An 8,601-nucleotide genomic window follows, 5' to 3' on the forward strand; every position below is an offset into this window, starting at 1 on the left:
AGAGATTGCATTCAACATTCATCGAACAGTTTTGTATTATTTATGACTGGAGTGAAAGTCTACGAGCGTGGAGAAATGCGTTCAAGGGAATTGCAAATTATTTAGTTTGAGTTAATCAGGACAGCCTGTGAGCTGGAGTGAAAATATATCAAAACGTCAGCAACATTGCTGGATCGTTATAACAGGACACTTTCCCCCCCCACATGAGTTTCTCCCTACTGCTTGTAGTCGATTTACACTTGAAGGGGCAGTGGTGGGTTGGCGGTTAAGGCTCTGGGTTATTGATCGGAAGCTCGGGGATTCAAGCCCCAGCACTGCCTGGTTCTGGGTTACTGGCTGGAAGGTCGGGGGTTCAAGCCCCAGCACTGCCTAGTTCTGGGTTACTGGTCGGAAGGTTAGGGGTTACACTACATAATTTGTTCGGAAGATTAAACATATATGCTTCATATTTACGAGATTAGTTTGAGACCCCTGCATTAAACAGCGGAAGACATTTTTGGAAGTTATCTGAGGAACTCGGTGCTTCTCAGTGACCACACATCAGTTCTCATCAGTGCATCTCCTCTGGGCTCTTTCTTTCATTCATGCAGGCAAAAGGATGTGTACTGTAGTGCTGACAGATGTGCTTACAAAACTCATAAAGCTGGGGCAGAGGGTTCATCAGAGGAATGGATACCTACCTACAAATTCATTGCTGCCATACATGCCAAATTTGCCTGTTCCCCGCCTCCACCATGTGTACGCTGTGTTTGCATGTTCTCCGTGATTGTGCTCTGTGATGGGTTGGCACCCTGTCCAGACTGTCCCACGCCTTGTGCCCATGCTAGGCTCCGGTTTCCCTCATGACCCTGTGTAGGATAAGCAGTACAGTAAATGGATGGATGGATGGAGGGATGCAAAAAAAAATCCTCAACAACCCCCCCTTGGCAGGATCCACCATGACGTTTTGAGGAACCTCAAGTCTTCTAGAACATCGTCATCCAGAAGACTGTGAAAGAATTTAGTGTGGTTGGCACTGGGTGTCTTCGTGCGCTCATTCCCTCTGAGACAAACACATCTTAATTCCTCTCTGTCAACAGAAAGCGTTAAGAGGAGAACACGTATTCATTAGCATAAATCACGCTGGCATTTCACTACTTACCTGGATGACTCGGTATCTCTCCGAGGGTCTCTCGTCGTCCTGCAGCGAGCTCTTCAAACCCGCGCCGGATGTCAGCATCGATCATCCGACCTTGGGGACGAAGGATCATTAACGAGTCGCAAAGTGAAACAGCTCTCTTCAGCAGCAGATGAATCAATGCGTCATGAATGAATGGAAAGTTCCGTCTGCTCCATGTCATTTCCCATAATTGCACCCCCCCATAATTTTTTTTTGGTGTGTTTTGCTGATCATCATAAAAATCAGTCAGTTAATTCCACAGTTAATTTCCTCTAAAGCTTACGCTCCAACAGTTTATCTCAATGAATACTAATTACTCAAGCAATCAAACTGCATCACTATCAAATACATTTTCATGTGATTATTAATGGGACACTGATTAGAATCGTAACAGCTTGTTGTATAATTATAATTAGGAGTCATCTAATATTTATCTCTTTTCATGTTGCTAATTTAAGGTTCTTCCTTCCATCCCCCATCCAGCTCCACCCCCTCCAAGACATGGCTTTGGATTGAGGAGGACCTTCTACTTTTCTCTTGAATATCCGAGATCCCGTCAAATGGCTTTCCACAGCTCATCGCTCCTAAAACAGGCATGAATGAGTCATTCTTGCTGCATGAATCATTCTGTGTGGTGAGTCAACTCGCACTGTTCAATTCACTTCCCGCAGAGTTCAAAAGAATCAATTTGCTAAAAGGAAGAATAATAATTCAGGACTGGTGGAGATTAGGAAAGGCATTCATTTGGTCTATAATTGGTTGGAAGCCAGTGGATAATAGATGGGAGTCATCTGATTTAAACTTGAGCTAGGGAACTTGTCAAAGCCAGCTAGTGACTAACAGGAAGTTTATTATTTTTATTTTATTTTAAAGGTGCTTCTCTTTATTTTTGTATTTCGGGATGAGAGTGAGTCATGCGGGTGTCTGCTTGGTTTGGTGTCTATATTTATTCCTCTGAGCTTTAGCTAGGTCTTGAATATGATTCGGCTTGTGTTTTGACAGACTGGAGAACAAATACATGGATTAGCTAATAAAACAGACTGAGAACACGGATCGAGTAATAAAAATACGCCCACTCCAAGTGACCAGGCATGATGGTTTTGTTCTCTGTGCTGTATCTTAGTTATCTAGATCAGCCTTGGTTGTTTTCTCTTTCACCTGGTACTTGACAACCATGTTCATGTGCACGAAAAGTTATTTTATATACAGAGGAAAAGGCATTATATCTTTAAATAGCATACTACTACCATTGGCGTCAATAGTATGCAGTCTGGTTTGGGACGCTGCCATGAATTCTCTATGAATGGAAGAATTTTTCTTCCAAAAATCTCACATCTGCAGTTTGAGCTACATGTCTTTACATATAAAGATGCAAGCATCTACTGATATGCTGATAAAAGCCCACCTTGCTGAAATTTTGTTTAATCGTGTCCATGCGTTTAATAAACATGGTCTGCTTTGCAGCATGATTTAAAGAGGACAAGAAAGGGTTGATATTTTTTTCCTCCTCCTGAAGATTTCTTATTACAATGGGGTCCATCCATTCATCCATTTTCTATACCGCTTATCCTTCAGAGTCACGGCAAACCTAGAGCCTATGCCAGGAGGCATGCGGCACAGGGTATGGTACACCCTAGACAGGGTTCCAATCCATCGCAGGGCCAAACACTGCACCAAACTCCCAACCTTGGAGGTGTGAGGCAAACGTGGTAACCACTAAGCCACCGTGACAATTACACATCATGAAAATTGATGTCCTGCCTGCAGAGAAATGTTAATTATTTACATCAATGAACTAAGTCGGGAATGAAGGTCGACTGAGAATAGAGTGAGAAATATCTGATTTAAAAAAAAAAAAAAAAGAGAGCACAATTGTCCTCAGGACATTATTTTCTTTTTTTTTTGCGCTTAACATCCTGCTAGCATTTGTCTTCTAAAGGAAATTATAGGAATATACACTATGATTCAAGCACATTGTGTGTTCGGTACTAAAGCTTTCCAGGGGTACAGATAAAACTAGAAGAAAGCGAGGGATTCATTTATTATCGCACGTCTTTTTATTGTCTCTGGTCAACACAATTTATAGAGCCAGAGGTCTCGTAACCTCAGCAAGGTCGGACAAATAAGCACACATGATCCCAAGGACTCTATTTATCGCTTGAAACGCCTAATTATTCCATTCTGAATATATAAGTAATTATATATAAATATTTACAATAATGCATTTAATACAGCAACAATTCGAACTTGGCTCCAAAGAGGCCCAAAGATAGAAATATTCACAAGTATACTGAAAGCTGAGAATCTCATCCACAGGTCCTCATGCACTCCACTAGAGATGAGAGTGATGAAAAGCAGGCCAGCACAATCAAAATCTGCTAATGCTAAGTAGTATAGCAACAAAAATGCCTTTTGGCTTTTTCATGCGTGTTGCTGAGAGCAGTGTCCGAGTTGGCAGACAGCGTTAGCGTGCCGTCGCTCATTCAGGCTCGTTCGCTAGAGATAGCGATGATGATGGCTTCCCTGTGTGCATCATTACAACAAATCTCCTCTCTCTGGCTGAGGAAATAAAGCTTAGGTGTTAAGCTACATGATGCAGAGGGGCTCATTAGAGAAAAGACGTGGAGAACATGCAAGACTGCAGAGAGGGCGCAAGAAGCGTGGGGCAAACATGAGTGTCGAAAGCACAAGCGGCCGAATCACAGAATTTTGGTTGCTAAGCCAAAACTCTTTACACAGTTGCTGCTAATTATCAGTCCTTTTTCGCCTTTTTAGTTTGTGTTAGGAATTCTCAGGAGTCCCTGATGACCTCATGTTCCTTCATTTTCTACCAACTGGTCAGAAACGAGTGCAGGGTACAAATTAAAAAAAGGTTGGGCTGCATCCGAATATACTCTACTATAAGTAGGCGGAATGCAGGACACCAAAGGAGAGTCAGAATTCTCAGTATTCGAGTAGGCGAGAAACACCTGGATGACCTACTGCTTCCACCAAGATTCTGCCGTATGGAAGCAATGGATACTGAGCTGGCTGTCCCATAAGGCGACAGGACTGGTGTGGAAGAGCTGTCAGACTCAAAAAACGGCGGAAGGCAGCGTGCTGCTCTTTTTAAGTTGTAGTTCACGTGACAACGCCAACATGCCGGATGTAGTATATCCGGATTGTAGTCATTAAATACACATACAGGTATAATGATCAGCACATACTGTATCGATGGTACTGTCGCATTACCTACCAGCGATTTCGGACACAGCCTTGGAGTAAATGCTAGTAATCATGGTGTGGATGAATTCTAACGTACAAAGGTAATAATTCTATACTACAAACGTGCAGCGTGTTGCTTTCGTGTTACTGAGAAACCAAAAAAAAAAAAAGTACCAAAAAATTCTGTTGAATTCCACATGTTGGAAAATTTAGTTGTTAAAAGGTTATAGTTGGTACAAATCACTGCCACTGGAGACTCCGGAGACCCAGATCGATTATTATACATGAAGAAATGAACAAAAGAACGACTGCGCCATACTGGATGTCTGGGTTACGGTCATTCACTGAGGCTGATGCGATTCGCCCTCACAGGCACTTGATGGATAGAAGTTATTAAGTCGGTGTCCGAACCTGTTTATGATGAAGAGCCAGTGCCTGTCTTTTATACTCAAGCCATCAATTCGCAGACGAGAGGTGACCCGACACCGTCACAGATCGCAAAGCAGGCTAAAGAAAGTCATGTCCCGACCAAATCGGAACGCAAGCGTGACACGGCGGACGGTATTTTAGAGACGGCAAGATTGTCTTTAACAGTGAGCTGCTTTCTAAATTTTGGTTTGCCGAGTCAACATACTGTATGACAGCCAACAGTGGCAGCATCAACACCAACACCTACTGACCAATCAGAGTTGAGCATAGTTGTGGAATAATACATATACTGTAGTACTATAGGTAGAGATTATTTTGATCGAGCTAAAGCTGAAGCATGAACTTCATGGAAGCACACACTACGTTATTGTTTAAGGATATTAGAGTAATCAATCACCGAATAAGCTCAGCTGAGTGTATTGGGAACTTTATTGGATTGTATTGTTTTGGGAACAAACAAAATGAAAGATAGGAAACTGATTGCGTTTAATAAAGACATCGATTCCAGACTAATATGGGAATTGGGAATCTCCTTCATTACGTTCATCTTTTTACGATGAAGCTAAACGGCCGTGTTCTGTCACTGCGTATGTCGTATCGAATGTAAACTTGGTAAATGTTTACTTTGCACGTGTTCACTCTTGCAAGACAACACGCGCACGCACACACACACACCCCGTGCTGATGATGTTTTCTGAAAGCGTTCCCTCATCTACTGTGCTTGTAATTTCCACAGTGTATTCACACACATGTTCCCGGGGTCTGAGCGTGAAGGAGCAAGAGCTTTGAAAATCCGTCCTCAGCTGAGACGTGGTAGAACGGACCTCTATGAGCATCGAGCTCTGAGCCAAACCAGCCTGGAGTGGGAGGAGGAGCGTGACCTTGCAGGGAAACTCGGCAGGGATTCACCACAAATCATTTGAAGGATTGAGGAGGTCCTGTGGAGTGGAAAAATCAAGCGTCTGAAGGGCTGGTAAACAACTTGTGAACCCACTTGATTTGGTGATTAGGGAAGCACAAGGTGCGAGGTGCTTTGTGCAGCTCAGAGTCTTTCTGTGGGCGTTTCTTTGATATTTATACATTTCATGCTAGGCCCATGCCTAGTCGATTCCATGAGTTAGATGCCATTTAACCTGTGTAGCTCTTAAAAACTTGATTTTTTATCATGACCATCCACTGAATCTTAGAAAACATGCATTTAACCATTCATAAATGTGTTACGATATATCTGTTCTTATATATTCTGAATTGTAACATACAGTTAAAGTATCGTAGCACTGTACTAGTTTCTACAGCTGTATATAAGACACACACACACATTTACAAGAGTCACTTACCTTGGTCATTTTCTGTCCAAAATATCAGGATTGATATTCATTTACTGTCCAAGACCACATTACCGTTCCCACATTGAAGCACGGTGGTGATAGCATCATGCTGAGCGTTACACTTTGCCAACATGGTTGCCTTCCTTAACCTGACACTGGTTTCTTGGTTCTTTTTATTTTAGGAACATATTGTCTCTATTATGTTAATCTGGTTGAATAGTCTAGAATGTGTGATGTCTGGACTCTGATGTCTGGAATAATTACATTGGTTTTAAGTTACTGTATATTGTATTAGTTTTAGGTTAACTAATCAAACTAACAATTAAACCGTATATAAATAATTATCAAAAAAAAACAACAACATACGTGTGAGAGTTCGAGTCAAATTTGTTGGTGTTTGAGCACGTGATGGTCGACTCTAACAATGTGTAGCAAAGTTAGGTAACTCATGAAGAAACAATGACATGAGAAGAAGGAAAAGGGGAGTGGCTCATTGATTGACCTGCCATTTTTATCGGTGTGAGAAGAAACAGACTGGTCTTTCTGCGGTTTTATTATTATTTTTTTTGGTTAAAACAGCTTCTACACAGAACGTGTAAAGACTGGCAGGTCTGCATATGCAGTAATACATCTCAGCGCTTGATGTCTCCTGAGTGTGTTCCTGTCTCAAATCCCTGGCATATGGATATTTTTAACTTTTTTTTTTTTCTTTCTGCAGATCTGCAATGCTTTTTGCTTGTTTGACAGTTTCTTACTGGCCGTCATTCACTAAGATTGTCAGAACTCATTTAGTGTTTTTAACACTGTCTTGTTAGTGCACCCCCCACTCCTCCCCACTATGTCTCAGGAGGTCACTTATGAATTGTAACTCCATTTTAACCCTCGGTCTGAAGTGCTCTGCTATTTGATTTCTGCCGCAAATGTTTATCTTCGCTTCTTAATGGAAGCATGGGTGCCATGGGTATCGTTTATATAGTGACAGCTTACACAGGTATGGCGGACGTTGTATATAACTTCAGGGTGGTGACAGTAACTCTGCTTCATCACATCATTACTTATTCAGTAACAAAGATTTTTGGTTTTAAACACAGATTATCTTTTTTCCCAACGTGGCCCTTATAGTACTCTATTTAACTACATAACATATTTGCAAGCAGATTGCCCAAGACTTTTACATGCAGTTGGTGAATATTGTGAAAGGAACATCTGCTGACCTTCGTAAAAAAAAAAATTAATTAAAAATCCACAAAAATCCCCCCTTGAAATGAAACGAAGGAAGCTGGTATATAAAGATAAAGTCTCAGAGGACACTTACTTGGGACAAAGACAAGCTCCGTTAGCCTTTAGTGGAGTGTGTAGAGGTCTGAAGAGCTTATGTGCCCACCTCCAGCTACGTTCTTGTGACATTCACAGGTCAAAATCCTGTATCACACGGTATGTAAAAGATTATTTGATGCCTTTCCAGAGAAAGGAAGAAAGGTGGAGGAAGAAAAAAAAAAGAAGAAGAAAGAACTCAAGGGTGTGTTAAAAAAATCCCATAAATCTTCACTGGCATTTGAATGAGATCAGTGAGTACATTAGAGGAAAGTAGGAATGAAAGATGGGCTTGTCATCAGAGCAAAATTAAAAGCCTATACAGAAGGGGAAATGGTTGAAAAAAAAAGAAAAAAAAGAAGGCAAAGAAATGGAGAATTAAAGTATGTTATGAAGTCATTTGAAGGTTAAAAACTCCTAACGCAGCCCGGGACAGTGGAGAGTTCTTTTACAGTAAACACGTATCCGACGACAAGATGTAAATAATAAGATTAGAATAAGAGTAGGGTCAAAACAAATATTACAAATATTAATTAATTATAAACAATCCAGCAAGCTGGCTTTTCCTATGAGAAAAAAAAATTCTTTATGTTAATGGAGTCAAATTATTATATCAGGGAGTGGGAATTATTATTATTATTATTATTATTATTATTATTATTATTATTATTATTAATAATAATAATAATAATAATAATAATAATAAATACATAATCACCTATCACACCAAATCTCAACCGTGCTGCATTCTGATTGGTGAGGAGGTGTTGTTAACTATTAACATGATGACAATATATAAACAACTTCATAACAACAGGGACTTCTAATGTAGATTGCTCCACAAAAGAGCCCAAAACCTGCAATAACTACAACAACAACAAGGATTAGCATTAATTTCACAGAGAATTAGCATTTAACTTGTTGTTTCTTCAACGTGAAAATAATGTTTAGTAGTCAATATCATGCAGTAGTAGTACTGATTGTTTCCGTATGTGAACACGTTTCTGTTTACATAATTCGATTCATCCCTCACGGTTTAACCTGCCCATCAATTACTGAGTAATTTATAGACGAGTCACTTCACAAACGAACAACAGAGGCACCTAACTGAATCAGGGATGAGCCATGTCATGCCAATTTTCCAAACTTATATCCTTCAATCTCTAA

At 40.5% G+C, this 8,601-nt stretch overlaps 1 long non-coding RNA gene across 1 annotated transcript; it reads right to left on the reverse strand.

The window, feature by feature from the left end:
- Positions 1–572: 572 nt before the first annotated feature.
- LOC108258383 (uncharacterized) lies at positions 573–1,378 on the reverse strand. The gene is made up of 3 exons (XR_001810661.3): positions 1,142–1,378; positions 938–1,069; positions 573–848 (listed from the first exon to the last, which is right to left on the reverse strand). It is a non-coding gene; the product is annotated as an uncharacterized LOC108258383 (long non-coding RNA).
- Positions 1,379–8,601: the final 7,223 nt, after the last annotated feature.

The sequence above is a fragment of the Ictalurus punctatus genome, chromosome 26 (assembly GCF_001660625.3).
Source record: "Ictalurus punctatus breed USDA103 chromosome 26, Coco_2.0, whole genome shotgun sequence".
Lineage (NCBI taxonomy): Eukaryota > Metazoa > Chordata > Actinopteri > Siluriformes > Ictaluridae > Ictalurus > Ictalurus punctatus.